The 24,225-nt window shown below is 42.8% G+C and overlaps 1 long non-coding RNA gene across 1 annotated transcript in view; it reads left to right on the top strand.

The window, feature by feature from the left end:
- The window catches only part of LOC143817996 (uncharacterized), a 72,028-nt gene that overhangs the window by 47,340 nt on the left and 463 nt on the right, over nt 1-24,225 (top strand). The window lies entirely within an intron of this gene.

Here is a 24,225-nt window from a genome sequence, read left to right on the forward strand (position 1 = left end):
CTAGAGAGTGCATCGGCTTTAACATTCCTATCAGCCAGATGAAAATGAAGAACAAAATTAAATCGGGTAAAAAACAAGGCCCAGCGGGCCTGACGAGGATTCAGTCTTTGTGCGGATTGGAGATAAGCGAGGTTCTTATGATCAGTGAAGATGACAACCTGATGGACCGCTCCCTCGAGGAGATGTCGCCACTCTTGCAGGGCTAACATGATTGCCAATAATTTTCGATCTCCCATGGAATAGTTCCTTTCTGAGGTAGAAAAGACCTTCGAGAAGAAACCACAGGTGACCATCCGACCGGAGGACGACTTCTGGGTGAGAACCGCATCAGCACCTATGGAAGAAGCATCTACCTCTAACAAGAATTGTTTATCTGAATCCGGTCGATGAAGAACGGGTGCGGAGAAGAAGTCCTATTTTATAGAAACAAAAGCCTCCTCTGCCTCAGGAGTCCAATCCTTGGCATTTGCGCCTTTCCGGGTCAAGGCCGAGATGGATGTCACTCGGATGGAAAAGTGTGGAATAAATATACGGTAATAGTTGGCGAACCCTAGAAACTGTTGTATGGCTTTCAGACCGGATGGGCGAGGCCACTTAAGAATGGCAGATACCTTCTCCAGATCCATCTTTAATCCTGTGGACGAGACAATATAACCAAGGAAAGGCAGAGAGGATTGTTCAAAGAGACATTTTTCAAATTTAGCATAAAGTCTGTTCTCCCTCAGTCTTTGTAAGACTAGACGTACTTGTCTCTGGTGGGAGGCTAAATCTGCAGAGAAGATCAGAATGTCATCCAGGTATGCAACAACATACGAATAGAGCAGATCTCTGAAAATATAATTTACGAATTCCTGAAAAACTGCAGGTGCATTACTTAGACCGAACGGCATAAACAGGTATTCATAGTGTCCGTCCCGGGTGTTAAAAGCGGTTTTCCACTCATCTCCTTCACGAATATGTATTAGGTTGTAGGCCCCTCTGAGGTCCAGATTGGTGAAGATTTTAGAACCCCTAAGACGATTAAAAACTCTATGATAAGCGGCAATGGATACCTGTTCTTTACCGTAATCTGGTTCAGCCCCCTGTAATTGATACAGGGCCGAAGAGATCCATCTTTTTTCTTCACGAAAAAGAATCCTGCTGTAGCTGGAGAGGATGACTTCTGGATAAATCCTCTGGCCAGGTTCTCCTGAATGTAGTCTGACATGGACCTGGTCTATGTTGGAGAAGAGAAAGAGGATAGATTCGCCCCAAGGGGGAGATGTTCTGGGGAGCAGATCAATCAGGCAATCATACGACCTGTGTGGAGGTAATTTCTCTGCCTCCTTTTTCCCGAAGACGTCAGCAAAGGCCCAGTAAGAGGAGTGTAGGCCCGGCAGGGCAGTGGGCTGAGCTGGAGGAAGAACAGGTCGAACTGGGATGAAACATCTATCCAAGCAGGAGTATCCCCAGCGCAGAACCTCCCCGTCTTCCAATATAAGACTGGTTAATGCATCCGAAGCCAGGGTAGACCTAAAAGCAAGGGGTAAGAGGAACCAGGCAACACATAAAAGCGAATTCTTTCTGAATGCGTTAAACCTACCCGGAGTTCCACTGGCTCAGTCTGGAACCAAATGGACTTGGACAGGGGTTTACCATCCACGGATGTCACCTGCAACGGTTCTGGAAGGCATTGGACTGGTATCTGATAACGATCCACGACCGCCTGCTGAATGAGATTCCCAGCAGCTCCAGAATCCAGGTCACAGAGTTCTGAAAATTTTACCATGCCAAAGACCACAGAGACTGTTATTTGCAGTGGTGGAGATAGATGATCCTTACCTAGGGCTGCCTCTCCTACAGACCCTAGGCACTGGAGTTTCCCGACTTCCTTGGACAGGAGCGGATAAGATGCTCAGAACTGCCACAGTTGAAGCAGCTTCCCTCCTGGTGAAGCGCCTCCTGGCAGCGGTTACCAAAGCTTACTTGATCTACTTCCATAGCCATAGATGAGGGAAGCAAAGATGAGGAGGCCACTGGTTTAGGAGTACTAGCAACCGGGTGGTAGAACCCCTTTTCACGTTTGATCTCCTTGGATCATTCTTGAAACCGTAGATCTATCCGGACTGCCAGGTAAATCAAGTAATCCAGAGTTGTAAGCACGTCCTGTCCTGCCAGTTCATCCTTAATTCTTCCTGAAAGACCTTCCCAGAAGGTGGCCACCAAGGCTTCATTGTTCCAGGATAATTCAGATGAAACGGTAAGGAACTGCACTGCACACTAGGCCACAGTACGAGCCTCCTGATGTAGTTGAAGAAGAGCCGAAGCTGTCGATGTGGCACGACCAGGTTCATCAAAGGTCCTGCGGAATGCCTCTAGAAAAGACTGACGATTAGTAACCAGAGGATTCATTCTCTCCCACAGTGGATTCAGCCAAGCGAGAGCCTCTCCGCCAAGGTGAGACATAATGAAGCCCACCGTAGCCCGATCAGAAGCAAACATATGCCCCAGGAGTTCAAAGTGCAGCATGCACTGATTAATGAACCCCCGACACTGAACAGGATAACCACGGAAGCGGGTGGGAGCCACTACGTGAGGACACCTGTGGCAGAGACAGGTACAGTCGAAGAGACCAGGGTATCCATACGAGTAGACAAGTTGTGCAGAAAGGTTGTGATCTTGTCCTGTTGACCCCTCAGACGGGTAACCTCTTGACATAGCTCCATGGCCGGAGGTGTCTAGGATCCAGCGGGTTCCATGGCCGGAGCAATCTGTAACGAATGGAAAAGGAGGTACAGATGGTGAAGTTCACATTCGTTTTTATTGTAATTAAATGTGGAACCTCTGGACCACGGTTCAGGGGGCTCCGAAGGGGGCATGACTACGTGAGCCCCAGACACCCGTGGTAAGACCCCTCGAACAGGGTCAGAAAGGGATACCTGGGGGACACGGGTGCTACCTCCAGTTAGACCCCGGACTCGTGGTATCTGACCCAGTGGGACAGATGGACAAGTAGGGTTAGCGGGTGATGAGCTAACCGGTGGGTACAGGGGGTAAGGGTAGAAGCTGGTTCCAGCAGTACTGACATTGTCCTGAGGTTCAGGTGACTGAATGGCGGGACGAGACGGAACTGGAGTAAGCAGGTTGGAGAAGGAAAGCCAGATAACGGGTAGCAGATAGTCTGTGGAGACAAACATTGTAAGCGGAGCACTGACAGAGACTTCAGTAACAGAAGCACATGCTAGCAGGAACCGGAAGTTAGCAACTGAGGATACTTGTTGCTCCGGCACCCTACCTATGGTGGAGGGGCTAGAAATAGTAATCATTAACACGCCATTGGTCAGAAACGCCTTTTGAAAAATGCGCTTTGTCTCTTTAAGAGACCAGGAGCGAGCGCGTGCGCGATGTAAGCACGCAGCCCAAGGACCTGCTGGCTGCATGCCAGGAATCAGAGGAGGGAGGGGAAGCAGAGGCCCTGTCAGGACAGCGTGGAGCCGGCACAGAGCGGGAGTCCCGACGGGGACCCCGCGAAGGTACAGGGACCGGACCTTTTGTAACACACCACCTGATACAGAATATATAGGCTTGAATTGTATAATATCTATCACGGCTGGTCTCAGACAAAGTTGGCCCTGGGAAAAAGTAAAAAATTTGGCCCCAAATGCTAACATATTACACCATCACACAGAAAAATTTAGGTTGTACTTAGACGAGCTGCTTTCAGACCGTTAAATGAGCACGTTCTATTATATTGGAGTTGTTCGACACTTGATTACCACCCTTTTACACAGGCTGATGAAGAATGATGGCCACTGAATGATCTCTAATAAATCCTTCTGTCCACATACAGCACCATGTTATTAGCGGCACATCTGCAGTTTACACCAAGCGAAGTGCTGCCAAGAACAATTATCTTTGTCACAGCATAAACAATCTAATCACCCGATAAATGAGCATCATTTGCCCCGTAATTTGGCTGATTGCTGACATGTTTACAACCACGAACTCTTGTCTGCAAATGTAGCATTTATACTGTAACTGTGGATATTACACATACGCACACAGAAAAAGTGGTTATTCAGCTCACCCATAAACTGAAGTCCTCCGGTAGTGCAGGGACATGAAGGCCTGTTTCGGCAGCAGAAAATGAAGACAACTTGGTAGGGAAAATGTCCAGCTACAGATCCAGAGCGGTAGCAGCTATTTATTTAAAAAAATTATTATTAGGCTAGGTTCACATTGCGTTAGGGCAATCCGTTTAGTGCATACGCTAGCGGATTGTGCTAACGCAATGTCCCAAAAGGGATCACGTTTGGCGATCCCGCTAGCGCAGATGCCCGATCTGCGCTAGTGAGGAACGGACCTTGGACGCTGCAAGCAGCGTTCGAGGTCCGTTAGAAAATAACGGGACATCGCTAGCGCATGCGTCAGTGATGAGTTAGCGACCCGTTAGCACATTGCGGTCAATGGGTGAGCTAACGGACCCGTTACATAGCGTTAATTGCGACAATTGCGCCATGTAACGGAGTCCGCTAGCGGACACCCATTAACGCAATGTGAACCTAGCCTTATTTTTCTTTTTTTTCTCAAAAAATGTTTTGTATCATATTAGTAAAAATTGCATATCCCTGGGAATGAACCAGACTGACACACTTCAAATTACTTGTTCTTACTTAGTTAAAAAACAAAATGTTGAGAAAGAAAAACAAAATTTTTAAATAATTTTTTAAAATAAATATTTGTTTTTAACGCTTACCTCTCCAGATCTGTTGCTGGACATCTTCCCTACCAAATTGTACACATACACACACAGTATGTGACACAAATACTGTATGTTATGCACATATCATTTATAACACACTGCAAGTTATATACATATATGTATAAGAAACAGAAACATATGTATATACACATAGCACACAAACACATTAGCATATACACATAGCATACTCACATATATATATACACTCACCGGCCACTTTATTAGGTACACCATGCTAGTAACGGGTTGGACCCCCTTTTGCCTTCAGAACTGCCTCAATTCTTCGTGGCATAGATTCAACAAGGTGCTGGAAGCATTCCTCAGAGATTTTGGTCCATATTGACATGATGGCATCACACAGTTGCCGCAGATTTGTCGGCTGCACATCCCAAAGATGCTCCATACAAGGCAGGATGGATCCATGCTTTCATGTTGTTTACGCCAAATTCTGACCCTACCATCCGAATGTCGCAGCAGAAATCGAGACTCATCAGACCAAGCAACGTTTTTCCAATCTTCTACTGTCCAATTTCGATGAGCTTGTACAAATTGTAGCCTCAGTTTCCTGTTCTTAGCTGAAAGGAGTGGTACCCGGTGTGGTCTTCTGCTGCTGTAGCCCATCTGCCTCAAAGTTCGACGCACTGTGCGTTCAGAGATGCTCTTAGGCCTACCTTGGTTGTAACGGGTGGCGATTTGAGTCACTGTTGCCTTTCTATCAGCTCAAACCAGTCTGCCCATTCTCCTCTGACCTCTGGCATCAACAAGGCATTTCTGCCCACAGAACTGCCGCTCACTGGATTTTTTTTCTTTTTCGGACCATTCTCTGTAAACCCTAGAGATGGTTGTGCGTGAAAATCCCAGTAGATCAGCAGTTTCTGAAATACTCAGACCAGCCCTTCTGGCACCAACAACCATGCCACGTTCAAAGGCACTCAAATCACCTTTCTTCCCCATACTGATGCTCGGTTTGAACTGCAGGAGATTGTCTTGACCATGTCTACATGCCTAAATGCACTGAGTTGCCGCCATGTGATTGGCTGATTAGAAATTAAGTGTTAACAAGAAGTTGGACAGGTGTACCTAATAAAGTGGCCGGTGAGTGTATATATATACACATAACATATACACACCCTTGTAAATAGATATAGCACACACATAGATGTATATACAGAGCACAAACAAATGCAGAAATATACAGTTAGGTCCATATATATTTGGACAGAGACAACATTTTTCTAATTTTGGTTATAGACATTACCACAATGAATTTTAAACAAAACAATTCAGATGCAGTTGAAGTTCAGATTTTCAGCTTTCATTTGAGGGTATCCACATTGAAATTGGATGAAGGGTTTAGGAGTTTCAGCTCCTTAACATGTGCCACCCTATTTTTAAAAGGGACCAAAAGTAATTGGACAGAATCAATAATTTTAAATAAAATGTTCATTTTTAGTACTTGGTTGAAAACCCTTTATTGGCAATGACTGCCTGAAGTCTTGACCTCATGGACATCACCAGATGCTGTGTTTCCTCCTTTTTGATGCTCTGCCAGGCCTTCACTGCGGTGGTTTTCAGTTGCTGTTTGTTTGTGGGCCTTTCTGTCTGAAGTTTAGTCTTTAACAAGTGAAATGCTGCTCAATTGGGTTGAGATCAGGTGACTGACTTCACCATTCAAGAATATTCCACTTCTTTGCTTTAATAATCTCCTGGGTTGCTTTGGCTTTATGTTTTGGGTCATAGTCCATCTGTAGTATGAAACGATGACCAATCAGTTTGGCTGCATTTGGCTGGTTCTGAGCACACAGTATTTCTCTGAATACCTCAGAATTCATTCGGCTGCTTCTGTCCTGTGTCACATCATCAATAAACACTAGTGACCCAGTGCCACTGGCAGCCATGCATGCCCAAGCCATCACACTGCCTCCACCGTGTTTTACAGATGATGTGGTATGCTTTGGATCATGAGCTGTACCACGCCTTCGCCATACTTTTCTCTTTACATCATTCATAGAGGTTGATCTTGGTTTCATCTATCCAAAGAATGTTATTCTAGAACTGTGCTGGCTTTTTTAGATGTTTTTTAGCCAAGTCCAGTCTAGCCTTTTTCTTCTTGATGCTTATGAGTGGCTTGCACCATGCAGTGAACCCTCTGTATTTACTTTCATGCAGTCTTCTCTTTATGGTAGATTTGGATATTGATACGCCGACCTCCTGGAGAGTGTTGTTCACTTGGTTGGCTGTTGTGAAGGGGTTTCTCTTCACCATGGAGAATATTCTGCGATCATCCACCACTGTTGTCTTCCGTGGGCGCCCAGGTCTTTTTGCATTGATGAGTTCACCAGTGCTTTCTTTCTTTCTCAGGATGTACCAAACTGTAGATTTTGCCACTCCTAATATTGTAGCAATTTCTCAGATGGGTTTTTTCTGTTTTCGCAGCTTAAGGATGGCTTGTTTCACCTGCATGGAGAGCTCCTTTGACCACATGTTTACTTCACAGCAAAACCTTCCAAATGCAAGCACCACACCTCAAATCAACTCCAGGCCTTTTATCTGCTTAATTGAGAATGACATAACGAAGGGATTGCCCACACCTGTCCATGAAATAGCCTTGGAGTCAATTGTCCAATTACTTTTGGTCCCTTTAAAAACAGGGTGGCATATGTTAAGGAGCTGAAATTCCTAAACCCTTCATCCAATTTTAATGTGAATACCCTCAAATGAAAGCTGAAAGTCTGAACTTCAACTGCATCTGAATTGTTTTGTTTAAAATTCATTGTGGTAATGTCTATAACCAAAATAAGAAAAATGTTGTCTTTGTCCAAATATATATGGACCTAACTGTATACAAAGAGCACAAGCACACATGTTTATACACAGAGCACGTACACAAAAGTGTATACGCAGAGCACATACACATACGAATATACACAGCAAATACATACATACACTTATGTATACACAGAGCACACATACACACGTGAAGACACATATTACACACATGCATGAACAGAGCACATACACACACATGTATAAACAGAAAGCACATACATTCATAGAGTGTCTTGCAAAAGTATTCGGACCCCTGGAACTTTTCAACCTTTTCCCACATATCATGCTTCAAACATAAAGATACCAAATGTAAATTTTTGGTGAAGAATCAACAACAAGTGGAACACAATTGTGAAGTTGAACAAAACTTATTGGTTATTTAAAATTTTTGTGGAAATTCAAAAACTGAAAAGTGGGGCGTGCAATATTATTCAGCCCCTTTACTTTCAGTGCAGCAAACTCACTCCAGAAGTTCATTGTGGATCTCTGAAAGATCCAATGTTGTCCTAAATGCCTAATGATGATAAATATAATCCACCTGTGTGTAATCAAGTGTCTGTATAAATGCACCTGCTCTGTGATAGTCTCAGGGTTCTGTTTGAAGCACAGAGAGCATAATGAAGACCAAGGAACACAAAAGGCAGGTCTGTGATACTGTTGAAGAGAAGTTTAAAGCTGGATTTGGATACAAAATGATTTCCAAAACTTTAAACATCCCAAGGAGCACTGTGCAAGCAATCATACTGAAATGGAAGGAGTATCATACCACTGCAAATCTACCAAGACCCCGCCGACTCTGTAAACTTTCATCTCAAACAAGGAGAAGACTGATCAGAGATGCAGCCGAGAGGCCCATGATCACTCTGGATGAACTGCAGAGATCTACAGCTGATGTGGGACAGTCTGTCCATAGGACAACAATCTGTCGTACAAACAAGAAGAAAGTCATTTCTCAAAGATATCCATAAAAAGTATAGTTTAAAGTTTGCAACAAGCCACCTGGAAGACACACCAAACATGTGGAAGAAAGTGCTATGGTCAGATGAAGCCAAAATTGAACTTTTCTGGCAACAATGCCAAACGATATGTTTGGCGTAAAGGCAACACAGCTCATCACCCTGAACACACCATCCCCACTGTCAAACATGGTGATGGCAGCATCAAGGTTTGGGCCTGCTTTTCTTCAGCAGGGACAAGGAAGATGGTTAAAATTGATGGGAAGACGGATGAAGCCAAATACAGGACCATTCTTGAAGAAAACCTGTTGGAGTCTGCAAAAGACCTGAGACTGGGACAGAGATTTGTCTTCCAACAAGACAATGATCCCAAACATAAAGCAAATTCTACAATGGAATGGTTCACAAATAAACGTATCCAGGTGTTAGAGTGGCCAAGTCAAAGTCCAGACCTCAATCCAATCGAGAATCTGTGGAAAGAGCTGAAAACTGCTGTTCACAAACAATCTCCATCAAGCCTCACTGAGCTCGAGCTGTATGCCAAGGAAGAATGGGCAAAAATTTCAGTCTCTCGATTTACAAAACTGATAGAGACATACTCCAAGCGACTTGCAGCTGTAATCGCAGCAAAAGGTGGCGCAACAAAGTATTATGTTAAAGGGGCCAAATAATATTGCACGCCCCACTTTTCAGTTTTTTAAATTTCCAGAAAAATTTAAAGTAACCAATACATTTTGTTCAACTTTACAAATGTGTTCCACTTGTTGTTGATTCTTCACCAAAAATTTACATTTGGTATCTTTATGTTTGAAGCATGATATGTGGGAAAAGGTTGAAAAGTTCCAGGGAGCCGAATACTTTTGCAAGGCACTGTATGTATATGCACAGAGCATATGCACACATATATAAACCTAAAAGAAATAAGCACGAGTCGGACCTCAAAGTACCAAAAAATACCAAGTTTTATTAACAGACAAAAAAATTAACAAAAGACAACAATGATGGTGACGTATACCAGTATAAAATGGCACCATAGACCTGAGGCACGTGTAAATACCAATATCCCTCTTGCCACACATATAAGTATCCATACACTAACGGCTTGTTATGCCCAGTGGCATGTTCCATATAATGTCATGTCTCTAGTGTGGCAGTAAAATACATTCAGCAATAACAAACTACATTACCTCAGATCTGATGGTGCCAGATCCCCTACGCGCGTTTCGGCAGAGTAAGCCTTCTTCCGGGGGAGTTGTCTTTTGTTAATTTTTTTGTCTGTTAATAAAACTTGGTATTTTTTGGTACTTTAAGGTCCGACTCGTGCTTATTTCTTTTAGGTTTATATATTTATTTGTACGGGACCGTTATGGTTGTAACATCTCCTGATGGACACAGGGGTTAATGTTTTTATTGAACCTGTGTTTTTGCTTGTCTCATTGGTTAACATATACACACATATGTATACACAGAGCACATACACTTATACAGTTGTGTGAAAAAGTGTTTGTCCCCATCCTGATTTCCTAATCTTTTGCATGTTTGTCACACTGAAAAGTTCCAGATCACCAAACAAATTAAAATATTAGTCAAAGATAACACAAGTAAACACAAAATCTAGTTTTGTAAATGAAGGTCTTTATTATTAAGGCAAAAAGAAAAACACAGCCCTGTGCGAAAAATGATTGACCCCCCTTAAAACATAAATTAACTGTGGTTTATCACATCTTTGGGAAGTGAGTTTAAACTCCCTAGCCACACGCAGGTATGATTACTGCCACACCTTTTCTCAATCAAGAAATCACTGACATAAGACCTGCCTAACAAAGTGAAGTAGACCAAAAGATCCTCAAGAACCAAACATCAAGCCGCGATCCAAAAAACTTCTGGAACAAATGAGAAACAAAATAATTCAGATCTGTCTGGAAAAGGTTACAAAGCCATTTCTAAAGCTTTGGGACTCTAGCTAACCACAGAGAAAGCCATTATCCACAAATTTTGAAAACATGGAACAGTGTCGGACCTTACCAGAAGTGGCTGGCAGACCAAAATTACCCCAAGAATGCTGTGACAACTCATACAAGAGGTCACAAAAGACCCCACAACATTCAAAGAACTGCAGTTCTCACTTGCCCCAGTTAAGTTCAGTGTTCATCACTCCACCATAAGAAAGAAACTGGTCAAAAATGACCTGCATGGCAGTGTTCTAAGACAAAACCACTGCTGAGCAATAAGAACATTAAGGCTCAATTTTGCCAGAAAACATCTCGATGATCCCCAAGACTATTGGGAGAATACTCTTTTGACTAACAAGACAAAAGTTGAACTTTCTAGAAGGTGTATGTCCCATCACATGTGGCGTAGAAGTAACACAGCATTTCAGAAAAGGAACATCATATCAATAGTAAAATATGGTTGTGCTAGTGACGTGGAAGACTTGTTGTGGCAAACGGAACCATGAATTCTGCTTTCTACCAAAAAATCCTGAAAAAGAATGTCCTGCCATCTGTTGTCCTCAAACTGAATCACACTTGGTTTAAGCAACAGGACAATGATTCAAAACACACCAGCTAGTCCACCTCTGAATAATAAATAATAATAATAACAATAATAGTAATAATAATTTTATTTCTATAGCGCCAACATATTCCGCAGCACTTTACATTTTAGAAGGGACTTGTACAGTCAAAAAGACATTACAGCATAACAATAATCACATAACTCAACAGATATTAAGGAATAAGGTCCTGCTTGCAAGCTTACAATCTATGAGGAAATAGGGGAGACAGGAAAGGTGGATGGTAACAATTGCTTTCATTGTTCGGACCAGCCATAATGTAAGATTGTCCCCGCTGCTCTAAGGAGGAGTCGTCCCCAGACCGGCAGACCACTACCGAAAGGTTTGGAGGGTGAGCGTCCTGCCCGCTTGTCCCGAGATGACACAGACAGAGACACTCTGAATGAGCACAGGGGCCGGCTGATGAATACTCCCACCTGCCGCCGCCTGCTCTCGCTGATGTTATTAGCGGCAAAACACGTAGGTTAATGGGAGCAGTAGTCCCATCAGCCGACACCAATGACCTGAGGTAAACCTCTGGTCACAGCTGCGGGCTCACGCTGTCATTTGACATCATGGGAACTGCGGTCGTCTGATCAGTGGTAAAATCACTAGCAGTGACAGAACATGACAGCACGACAGACACCCGATGTTCGGAGGGCTGAACCCGAACAGTAAGGCTACGGTCACACAATCAGTATTTAGTCAGTATTTCACATCAGTATTTGTTAGCCAAAACCAGGAGTGGGTCAAAAATACAGACTTGGTGACGTGTTTTTATTATAGCTTTCCCCTCTGTTTGTTCCACTCCTGGTTTTGGCTTACAAATACTGATGTAAAATACTGACCACATACTGATAGTGTAACCGTGGCCTAACGCGGACTTCTTTGTGAAGTCTGGTTTCGTTGTCTGTGACCGAACAGTAGGTGTTCGGTACAGGACGCCGAACTTTACTATTTGAGTTTGCCCATCTCTACTCCCTAGTACTGTATTGTAGTTCTGTTTCAATGCCCTGTTTATGTCAGATACCCTCCCTTTGATGTGTGCTCCGGCAGTGAGCCCACATCTTTCTGGGGACATGTCAGCTGTTTTCAACGGCTGACATGTGCCTGTAATAGCCGTAGGTGCTGACAGAAGCATTTAAATGGTGCTTCTGGCAATCGCGCTGGAAATAGAAACACCGGTGACCCGCCTCACATGATCGCGGGCCACCGGTGTGTCGGCATGACAACCTGAGGTCTCCTGGAAACCTCTATGGTTGTCACTTCCGGATTGCTGTGAGCACCACCCAGTGGTCAGTGCTCATAGCAACTCAGCAATTCTACTACATAGAGGCGATCTGACCATCGCCTCAATGTAGCAGAGCTGATCGAGTTGTGCCAGCTTCTAGCTGGCAAAAGTAAAAAAAAGTAAAAAAAAATGTGTGTTTAAAAATAATAAAAAATTAAAGTTTAAATCACCCCCCTTTTGCCCCATTCAAAATAAAACAATACAAGTAAAATCAAACCTACACATACTTGGTATCGCCGAGTTCAGAATATCCCAATCTATCAATAAAAAAAGGATTAACCTGATCGCTAAACGGCATAGTGAAATAAAAAGTAAAAACGCCAGAATTAAGTTTTTTTGGTCGCCGCGACATTGCATTAAAATGCAATAACAGGCGATAAAAATATTGTATCTGCACCAAAATGGTATAATTAAAAACGACAGGTTGTAGCACAAAAAATAAGCCCTCACTCAACCCGAGATCACAAAAATTGGAGACGCTACAGAAAATGCCACATTTTTTTTTTTTCATAGCAAAGTTTGGAATTTTTTTCACCACTTAGATAAAAAAGAACCTAGACATGTTTGGTGTCTATGAACTTGTAATGACCTGGAGAATCATAATGGCAGGTCAGTTTTAGCATTTAATGAACCTAGCAAAAAAAAAAACAAGTGTGGGATTGCACTTTTTTTACAATTTCACCGCACTTGGAATTTTTTTTATTGATTTCTAGGACACGACATGGTAAAACCAATGGTGTCGTTCAAAAGTACAAGTCATCCCGCAAAAAATAAGCCCTCGTATGGGTTTATTCATGATAAAATAAAAAAGTTATGGCTCTGGGAAGGTGGGGAGCGAAAAACGAAAACACAAAACTGAAAAAGCTCTGGTCGTGAAGGGGTTAAAAGTTTCTTTCAACTGCTGCTCAGCTTATATTTGAAGAGTGTGTGTGTATGGGGGATTATATTGTCTGGGCCTTTCCACTTCGAACCACAGTGTTCAGAAAAGTAAAGTCCCATACACAGACTGAATTTAATGTATATTTCTTAGCTGAACTGCAGTTGAAAGGAGTTTCTAAAAGAGCATGAACTGGGTATTGAAACAGCAATGCAGCATAGCATTTGGGAGCAAAACGATTCAGAATACACTAATGAAGTACAGTACATTGCAAAAATATATAACTTTGCAATGTCTAGATGATTAAATACATTTTGTTACTCTACAATGTGTGCAATTGAACCTTTCCAAAAATAGTTTAAATGTGTTAGAGCAACGAGAACCATAACACGAGACCGGTAACTTGCAAGACTTACACCTACATAGTGCAATGAAAATATTATACTTGAGGCCTCATTAAGAGACTATAATCACCACCCTTGCTTGCATTATCGTGCGTAAACTTGTTTCAAATTAACCCTAGCATCTCTGTATCTATAGCTCTACCTTTCATGATCTAGAAGTTATGTTTAGGGTCAAAGCACCACACACAAGTTTTGACCTGCTTACCTGGCCCTGTTAAAAAACAATCCAATGGTTGATTTCTAATCAAGTGTATTACTTTTAGGAGTTTTTGATTTTAGATTATTTGGTGACTTTGTGCACCATTTATTAAAGGGTTTGTCCAGGATTTGAAAAACCTGGCTGGTTTCTTCACTGACCACAATATACATGTGTAGGCATAGCGGAGAAAGTAGGCACATTTTCTAAAATTGGACAACTTCTTTAAGCCTTTAAAAATGATCATGCACTATAACACAAGCAAGGGTGGTGATAATAGTCTCTTAACGTGGCACATTTCGGTGGGAGAAATTTGACTACATCTTAATAGGGTATGTGAAATCCCATGCACATTCTGTATATTGAAAACCTATTAGGATGGGTTCCAGCACTAAATCTGCCAGATGTGAACATACCCTACTACATCTCTATCAATATATTATTAACTAATGCCTGTGGTACATTTATTATGAAATAATAAATGTGATCATGATTTCATGTGCATTAAATAAAGGTACGAGAATGACAAAAAGAGAAAAAAATATTTGAGAAACAAAGAACAGTCTTTACATCTGGTTTCTAAGTTTTTTTTCCAATTAAATTACCTCTTCAGTATAGCTGAAGAAAAGTCCACAACAATTATCCAATTCTGCACTTTGTCAAACATACTTGCTGACTAATTCCAGGTTAAATGTGATAATGATCCAATTTTGGGTTGATAGATAGACTTTCTGGTACAAATGTAGCATGACTGCATGCTTCTGGAGCTATGGGACATCGAAAAAATGAGAGAAACTGGAACTAATTGACATATATATGACATCATTATAAGATGAAAGAGATCTTCAGTCAGATGTGAGGGAAATAAGGTAATGATTGCTTATAAAGTTTGTACAACCAAACTGTGTTATCAAATTAAGTGGTTACTTATCTACAATGTTTTCTTGAAATACTTGGGAAAACAACCTGACATAAATTGTTAAGGGGAAAAGTCACAGGAAACTAAGGAGATTTATTTGATAAATGCTGTGTTTTACAGTAGCAGAGCACATGTTTAGTCCAAGACCGACAGCTGGGAGAAGCTTTAGAAATGACTTCCATAAACCCTGGACTGACAAATATTATACATAATTCGAGTTATCATCCAATAAACACACCTGCTATCCTACAATCCACCGTATGTTTGTCTGATCATAAGAAATCAATGTACAAGAAAAATAGAATGTTCATGTGTAAAGTGCTGAGATGATGGCTACATGGTTCTGTGCCAGGTTGTGCGATATGTGAGTTTTCTTTCCTGGTTCCTGGCACCAAAGGGCCTACTTGCTGGTGTTCAGAATGGGGAAAATGATTCTTGCAAGGGTGTGTTCACAGAGATTTTTGATAAAGACAAAAATAAAGATTTCTAGTGGAAACCACTTTAGGAAGTGCTCCTTTTTTGTGAGTTTTTAGAGGAGTTTTCAAGAATTTTTGAAGTCTTCTCTAAGAGGTTTTATTCCTAAAGCTTTTTTGAAGCTTTTTTGGTTGGACAGTATCTAGTTTGGAGCAGATTACATCAGGATTCATTTCAAAGAAGTGAAATGCACTTTCTTTTTTTCCATTAGGCATTTTTCAAAAGTCAGATGCAAAATAAAATGGTGAAAAAGCAGAACATATGACCAACAAAATGGTTTTACGATAGAAATAAATAGAAAAAGTCTTTCAAGCATTTTTTAAGTGATTTTTCAGGAGTTTTTTGTAACTGACCTGCTCTTAAAAAAAGCTAAAAATACTATAAGTGCATATAGGCTGAGAGTGTAATTAGAGTGTAATTGCTTATGATAATAATAATAATAATAATTTTTATTTCTATAGCGCCAACATATTCCGCAGCACTTTACATTATAGAGGGGACTTGTACATACAATAGACATTACTGCATAACAGTAAACACATAGATCAAAACTGATACCAAGAGGAGCGAGGGCCCTGCTCACAAGCTTACAATCTATGCGGAAAAAGGGGAGATATGAAAGGTGGATGGTAACAATTGCTTTTGTTGTTCGGACCAGCCATAGTGTAAGAATCGGGTGTTCATATAAAGCTGCATGAACCTGTTATTTGCCTAACTATGTAACAGTAAAGAGATACAGAGGGCTATTAAATGCAAAAAGCATGTGAGAACATGATAGGACGAACCTGGTTATGGTAAAAATTTTAATGGGCAACACAGGGATAGTTAGGTTAATGCGTTGAGGCAGTAGGCCGATCTGAACAAATGTGTTTATAGGGCACGCTTAAAACTGTGTGGATTGGGGATTAATCGTATTAACCTTGGTAGTGCATTTCAAAGAATTGGTGCAGCACGTGAAAAGTCCTGGAGACGGGAGTGGAAGGTTCTGATTATTGAGGATGTCAACCTCAGGTCATTAGCAGAACGGAGGGCACAAGTAGTGTGGTAGGCTGAGATGAGGGAGGAGATGTAGGGTGGTGCTGAGTCATGGAGTGCTTTGTGGGTGAGGGTAATAAGTTTGTACTGGATTCTGAAGTGGATGGGTAACCAGTGTAATGACTTGCACAAGGTAGAGGCATCGGAATAATGATTGGTGAGGAATATGATCCTGGCTGCAGCATTCAAGACAGATTGGAGAGGGGAGAGTTTGGTAAAAGGGAGACCGATTAGTAGAGAATTACAGTAGTCCAGACGAGAATGAATAAGAGAAGCAGTAAGAGTTTTTGCAGAGTCGAAAGTAAGAAAAGGTCGAATTCTAGAAATGTTTTTGAGGTGCAGATAACAAGAGCGAGCCAGTGATTGGATGTGGGGAGTGAATGAAAGCTCGTAATGAAGTATGACCCCAAGACAGTGAGCATGTTGCTGGGGAGTAACGGTGGAACCACACATGGAAATGGCAATGTTTGGCATAGGTAGGTTACTAGAGGGAGGCAACAAAAGGAGTTCAGTTTTTGACAGGTTCGGTTTCAGATAGAGGGATGACATGATGTTAGAGACAGCAGTAAGACAATCACTGGTGTTTTCTAAAAAGGTAGGCGTGATATCAGGAGAATAAGTGTATAATTGGGTGTCATCAGCATAGAGATGGTACTGGAAACCAAATCTACTGATTGCTTGACCAATAGTGGCAGTATACAAAGAGAAGAGGAGGGGTCTAGAACTGATCCTTGAGGAACCCCAACAGTAAGGGGAAGAGGAGAGGAGGGGGAGCCAGCAAAAGATACAGTGAAGGAGCTGTCAGAGAGATAGTAGGAGAACCAGGAGAGAACAGTGTCTTTGAGGCCAATGGAGGGGAGCATAGGGAGGTGGAGCTGGTGATCAACAGTGTTGAATGATGCAGAGAGTTCCAAAGGACTTGGTGGTTCACCTAAGGTAATGTCTATCAAGATGGTGGTGGGAATGTCCAAAACAGATAACCATGTTTGATGGGCATCACCATAGAATCTACTTCACTTAGATGGCATTTAATACTGAAAGGGCCACTTGTAAATGTAAAGACTCATGCAGATGTCCATGCAACATATGGTAGATCGAGCATGGGCTGTAATGCACAGACTGGCCAGAGTCTCTGGGTAGTAGGGCTATAACATAGCTGTCCCTGGATAGTAACGCTATAAGACAGCTGCGTCTCCTCTGATGCAAAGATGACACCACAAAAAAGTGCTGGCTGACTGCGTTCACTGTGCTGGCTGACTGTGTTCATAGCCTTCAATGTTTTTGCTGACTGACTACGATAACAGTGTTCACTGTTTGTGCAGGCTGACTGCAGTATCTGCATTTATCATGTGTGCAGGCTGATTGCATTCATTGCATTCACAGTTTGTGTAGGCTGGCTGGTTTCACTTTAACTATTCACTCACAAAGATGGGACTTGCTCCTTGCGCTGGCGCCATCCCCTCTGTTAAGCGTTGGCTACCTCTGCTCAGATTTGAAAATTGCATCATCTCCCTGTGCTTGGGCCACCCTCTCTAGTAATCTCTGGCTGTGTCAACGTAGAAAGCTACTAGTTATCATGCCTCAGGATTCGATCCGACAGTCTTGTGTTTGTCTGCAGCGTCTCTGTCTGCTGACATACTGGAGATCCATTTGCTGTCCGGGTGCTGATTACTCTTTGTCTGTTCGTCCACTCTTTTCTTACAGCAGATGTTTTCCATCTTCCATTTGGCCTATCCTATCACTCTGCAGGGCCTTCTATTTAAACCTTACTGCTTTTCCTGTTCCCTGCTGGTGAGAGCTTACAACCACTCAGTTTGGTAGTGAAGGAGTAGTGCTTATTTGTGGCTGTTAATTGGTGTTAACTCTAGGAGTTATGTGTGGGGTTTTGGTTGTGTGTGTATTTCCTTATCCTCTCCCATTTGGTTGGTCACACCTATTGTTCCCTTGTTCTCTACTTTGCTGTTTCATGAGTGTCTTTGTGCAGTTTCCTTTCATTCCCTTGTATGACTTGTGCTACCCGTTTCACATCTGTCCCATACCTCCCTGGATGGGGGAGGGAATAGTTTCAGTGTGCATTCAGGAGCATAATAAGGTTGGTGACTCAGGCCTCTCTACCTTTAACCCCTTCCCGACCTGTGACACAGCGTATGCGTCATGAAAGGCGGTGCCAATCCGACCTGTGACGCATATGCTGTGTCACAGAATGATCGCGTCCCTGCAGATCGGGTGAAAGGGTTAACTCCAATTTCACCCGATCTGCAGGGACAGGGGGAGTGGTACTTTAGCCCAGGGGGGGTGGCTTTGCCCCCACGTGGCTACGATCGCTCTGATTGGCTGTTGAAAGTGCAACAGCCAATCAGAGCAATTTGCAATATTTCACCTATGAAAATGGTGAAAAATTGCAATCCAGCCATGGCCGATGCTGCAATATCATCGGCCATGGCTGGAAAACCTGATCTGCCCCCCCCACCGCCACCGATCGCCTCCCCAGTCATCTGTTATGTGGCCCGGTCCCCTCCATCCTCCTGTCCGCTCCCCCATCCTCCTGCCCGCTCCTTCCTTGCTCCGATCCACCTCCCCTGTGCTTCGATCCACCCCCCGAGCTCCCCCCCTTACCCCCTCATACTTACCAAGCCTCCCGATGTCGGTCTGTCTCCTCCCTGGGCGCCGCCATCTTCCAAAATGGCGGGCGCATGCGCAGTACGCCCGCCGAATCTGCCGGCCGGCAGATTCGTTCAATGTACATTTTGATCACTGTGAAAACCTTGATCATAGTGATCAAAATAAAAAAAATGTAAATGACCCCCCCCTTTATCGCCCTTATAGCTAGGGACAACAATAAAATAAAGAAAATATATATATATATTTTTTCCCCCACTACGTTCAGGACCAGGGTTAGGGTTAGGGTTAGGGTTAGGGTTTTCTGGTCCTCTGTGGATTTTTCCTTAGGGTTAGGGTATTCTGGTCCTCTGTGGATTTTTCCACAGCGCATTTGATAAATTCGCAGCGTAAAACCGCTGCGGACTTATCGCGGATTCAACGTGGTTTTTCTGCGGATTTCACTGCGGTTTTACAACTGCGGTTTTCTATTGGAGCAGTTGTAAAACCGCTGCGGAATCCACAGAAAGATGTGACATGCTGCGGAATGTAAACCGCTGCGTTTCCGCGCAGTTTTTTCCGCAGCATGTGCACAGCGTTTTTTGTTTCCCATAGGTTTACATTGAACCATAATCTCAAGGGAAACTGCTGTGGACCCGCAGCTGCGGAAAAGCTGCGGATCCGCAGCGTTTTCCGCAGCGTGTGCACATAGCCTTAGAATTAGGCTATGTGCACACGTTGTGGATTTGGCTGCGGATCCGCAGCTGATTGGCTGCTGCGGATTCGTAGCAGTTTTCCAACAGGTTTACAGTTCCATGTAAATCTTTGGAAAACCAAATCCACTGTGCCCATGGTGCGGAAAATACCGCGCAGAAACGCTGCGTTGTATTTTACGCAGCATATCAATGCTTTGTGCGGATTCCGCAGCGTTTTACACCTGTTCCTCAATAGGAATCCGCAGGTGAAATCCGCACAAAAACCACTGGAAATCTGTGGTAAATCCGCAGGTAAAACGCAGTGCCTTTTACCTGTGGATTTTTCAAAAATGGTGCGGAAAAATCTCACACGAATCCACAACGTGGGCACATAGCCTTAGGGTTAGGGATGGAATTAGGGCTAGGGTTGGAAATAGGTTTAAGATTAGGCTTGTGGTTAGGGTTATGGTTAGGGGTGTGTTGGGGTTAGGGTTGTGGTTAGGGGTGTGTTGGGATTAGGGTTATGGCTAGAGTTGGGATTAGGGTTAGGGGTGTGTTGGGGTTAGTGTTGGAGTTAGAATTGAGAGGTTTCCACTGTTTAGGCACATCAGGGGTCTCCAAACGCAACATGGCGCCACCATTGATTCCAGCCAATCTTGCGTTCCAAAAGTCAAATGGTGCACCCTCCCTTCCGAGCCCCAACGTGCAACCAAACAGTGGTTTACCCCCACGTACGGAGTACCAGCATACTCAGGACAAACTGGGCAACAACTATTGGGGTCCAATTTCATCTGTTACCCTTGTGAAAATAAAAAATTGCTTGCTAAAACATCATTTTTGAGGAAATAAAAATGATTTTTTATTTTCACGGCTCTGCATTGTAAACTTCTGTGAAGCACTTGGGGGTTCAAAGTGCTCACCACATATCTAGCTAAGTTCCTTTGGGGGTCTAGTTTCCAAAATAAGGTCACTTGTGGGGGGTTTCTACTGTTTAGACACATCAGGGTCTCTGCAAATGCAACGTGACGCCCGCAGACCATTCCATCAAAGTCTGCATTTCAAAACGTCACTACTTCCCTTCCGAGCCCCAGCGTGTGCCCAAATAGTGGTTTACCCCCACATATGGGATACCAGCATACTCAAGACAAACTGGGCAACAACTATTGGGGTCCAATTTCTCCTTTTAGCCTTGTGAAAATAAATAATTGCTTGCTAAAACATCATTTTTGAGGAAAGAAAAATGATTTTTTATTTTCACAGCTCTGCGTTGTAAACTTCTGTGAAGCACTTGGGGGTTCAAAGTGCTCAACACACATCTAGATAAGTTCCTTTGGGGGTCTAGTTTCCAAAATGGGGTCACTTGTGGGGCGGTTTACTGTTTAGGGACATCAGGGGCTCTGCAAACGCAACGTGACGCCCGCAGAGCATTCCATCAAAGTCTGCATTTCAAAATGTCACTACTTCACTTCCGAGCCCCGGCATGTGCCCAAACAGTGGTTTACCCCCACATATGGGGTATTATCGTACTCAGGAGATACTGGACAACAACTTTTGGGGTCAAATTTCTCCTGTTACCCTTGGGAAAATAAAAAATTCTGGGCAAAAAAATTATTTTTGAGGAAAGAAAAAGTATTTATTATTTTCACGGCTCTGCGTTATAAACTTCTGTGAAGCATTTGGGGGTTCAAAGTGCTCACCACACATCTAGATAAGTTCCTTTGGGGGTCTAGTTTCAAAAATGGGGTTACTTGTGCAGAGTATCTACTGTTTAGGCACATCAGGGGCTCTGCAAATGCAACGTGACGCCCGCAGAGCATTCCATCAAAGTCTGCATTTCAAAACGTCACTACTTCCATTCCGAACCCCGACGTGTGCCCAAACAGTGGTTTACCCCCACATATGGGGTATCAGCGTACTCAGGAGAAACTGTACAATAACTTTTGGGGTCAAATTTCTCCTGTTACCCTTGGGAAAATAAAAAATTCAGGGCTAAAAAATCATTTTTGAGAAAAGAAAAATTATTTTTTATTTTCATGGCTCTGCGTTATAAACTTCTGTGAAGCACTTTGGGGTTCAAAGCGCTCACCACACATCTAGATTAGTTCCTTGGGAGGTCTAGTTTCCAAAAGGGGGTAACTTGTGGGGGAGCTCCAATGCTTAGGCACACAGGGGCTCTCCAAACGCGACATGGTGTCCGCTAATGATTGGAGCTAATTTTCCATTCAAAAAGCCAAATGGCGTGCCTTCCCTTCCGAACCCTGCCATGTGCCCAAACAGTGGTTTACCCCCACATTTGGGGTATCAGCGTACTCAGGAGAAACTGGACAATAACTATTGGGGTCCAATTTCTCCTGTTACCCTTGGGAAAATAAAAAAGTCCAGGCTAAAAAATCATTTTTGAGGAAAGAAAAATTATTTTTTACTTTCACGGCTCTGCTTTGTAAACTTCTGTGAAGCACCTGGTGGTTTAAAGTGCTCACTATGCATCTAGATAAGTTCCTTGTGGGGTCTAGTTTCCAAAATGGGGTCACTTGTGGGGGAGCTCCAGTGTTTAGGCACACAGGGGCTCTCCAAAGGCGACATGGTGTCCGCTAATGATTGGAGCTAATTTTCCATTCAAAAAGTCAAATGGCGCTCCTTCCCTTCCGAGCCTTGCCGTGCGACCAAACAGTGGTTTACCCCCACATATGAGATATCAGCGTACTCAGGAGAAATTGGCCAACAAACTTTAGGATCCATTTTATCCTGTTGCCCATGTGAAAATGAAAATATTGAGGCTAAAAGAAATTTTTTTGTGAAAAAAAAGCACTTTTTCATTTTTATGGATCAATTTCTGAAGCACATAAGGGTTTAAAGTGCTCACTATGCATCTAGATAAGTTCCTTGGGGGGTCTAGTTTCCAAAATGGGGTCACTTGTGTGGGAGCTCCAATGTTTAGGCACACAGGGGCTCTCCAAACGCAACATGGTGTCTGCTAACGATGGAGATCATTTTTCATTCAAAAAGTCAAATGGCGCTCCTTCCCTTCCGAGCCTTACCATATGCCCAAACAGTGGTTTACCCCCACATATGAGGTATCGGTGTACTCAGGAGAAATTTACCAACAAATTTTAGGATCCATTTTATCCTGTTGCCCATGTGAAAATGAAGAAATTGAGGCTAAAAGAATTTTTTTGTGAAAAAAAAGTAAGTTTTCATTTTTACGGATCAATTTGTGAAGCACCTGGGGGTTTAAAGTGCTCACTATGCATCTAGATAAGTTCATTGGGGTGTCTAGTTTCCAAATTGGGGTCACTTGTGTGGGAGCTCCAATGTTTAGGCACACGGGGACTCTCCAAACGTGACATGCTATCCGCTGAAGATTGGAGCCAAATTTTCATTCAAAAAGTCAAATGGCGCTCCTTCCCTTCCGAGCCCTGCTGTGCACCCAACCAGTGGTTTACCCCCACATATGAGGTATCAGCGTACTCAGGACAAATTGGACAACCAAGTTCATGGTCTAGTTTCTCCTTTTACCCTTGGGAAAATAACAAAATTGTTGCTAAAAATCATTTTTGTGACTAAAAAGTTAAATGTTCATATTTTCCTTCCATGTTGCTTCTGCTGCTGTGAAACACCTGAAGGGTTAACAAACTTCTTGAATGTGGTTTTAAGCACCTTGAGGTGTGTAGTTTTTAGAATGGTGTCACTTTTGGGTATTTTCAGCCATATAGACCCCTCAAACTGACTTCAAATGTGAGGTGGTCCCTAAAAAAAATGATTTTGTAAATTTTGTTGTAAAAATGAGAAATCACTGGTCAAATTTTAACCTTTATAACTTCCTAGCAAAAAAAAATTTTGTTTCCAAAATTGTGCTGATGTAAAGTAGACATGTGGGAAATGTTATTTATTAACTATTTTGTGTCACATACCTCTCTGATTTAACAGAATAAAAATTCAAAATTTGAAAATTGCGAAATTTTCAAAATTTTCGCCAAATTTCCATTTTTTTCACAAATAAACGAAGAAATTATCGACCTAAATTTACCACTAACATGAAGCCCAATATGTCACGAAAAAACAATCTCAGAATCGCTAGGATCCGTTGAAGCGTTCCTGAGTTATTACCTCATAAAGGGACACTGGTCAGAATTGCAAAAAATGGCCAGGTCATTAAGGTCAAAATAGGCTGGGTCATGAAGGGGTTAAGAGTATCTCTGGGACAGGGATAGTGAGGGCTCCAGCTCCAGGGATACTTGCAGGCCCCATCTCCCTTACTACATTGTGACACCAGTACTTAGTAGAGGGGGTGGTGCCAGCACAGATGGTGCTGCCATCTTGGATTTTGAGCTCCAGTGGAGATATCAACATTGCTCTGACCAGCTCTCCACTTTCCCCAAATAAACAGTCAGAGCAGTGTTCAAGTGTGTCCTGACCTTACGGGCCACATAGAATGACACGGGCCTTGAGCTTGACACCTAGACTAGGGTAATATTTATTGCCAATCAACATAGTGTCAGGAATGTCCATATCATTTATGTTTGGTGGGGATCACCATAGAATACCAGATGGTAGAGCACACGTTGCACACCAGCAGAGAGAAATAAAATGTAAGCAACAGTGAGTATACATTCTGAACAAGGTATGTAATGTCAGTGGCTTTCATTACCACATATC

This window comes from Ranitomeya variabilis, chromosome 3 (genome assembly GCF_051348905.1).
Source record: "Ranitomeya variabilis isolate aRanVar5 chromosome 3, aRanVar5.hap1, whole genome shotgun sequence".
In the NCBI taxonomy this organism is placed as follows: domain Eukaryota; kingdom Metazoa; phylum Chordata; class Amphibia; order Anura; family Dendrobatidae; genus Ranitomeya; species Ranitomeya variabilis.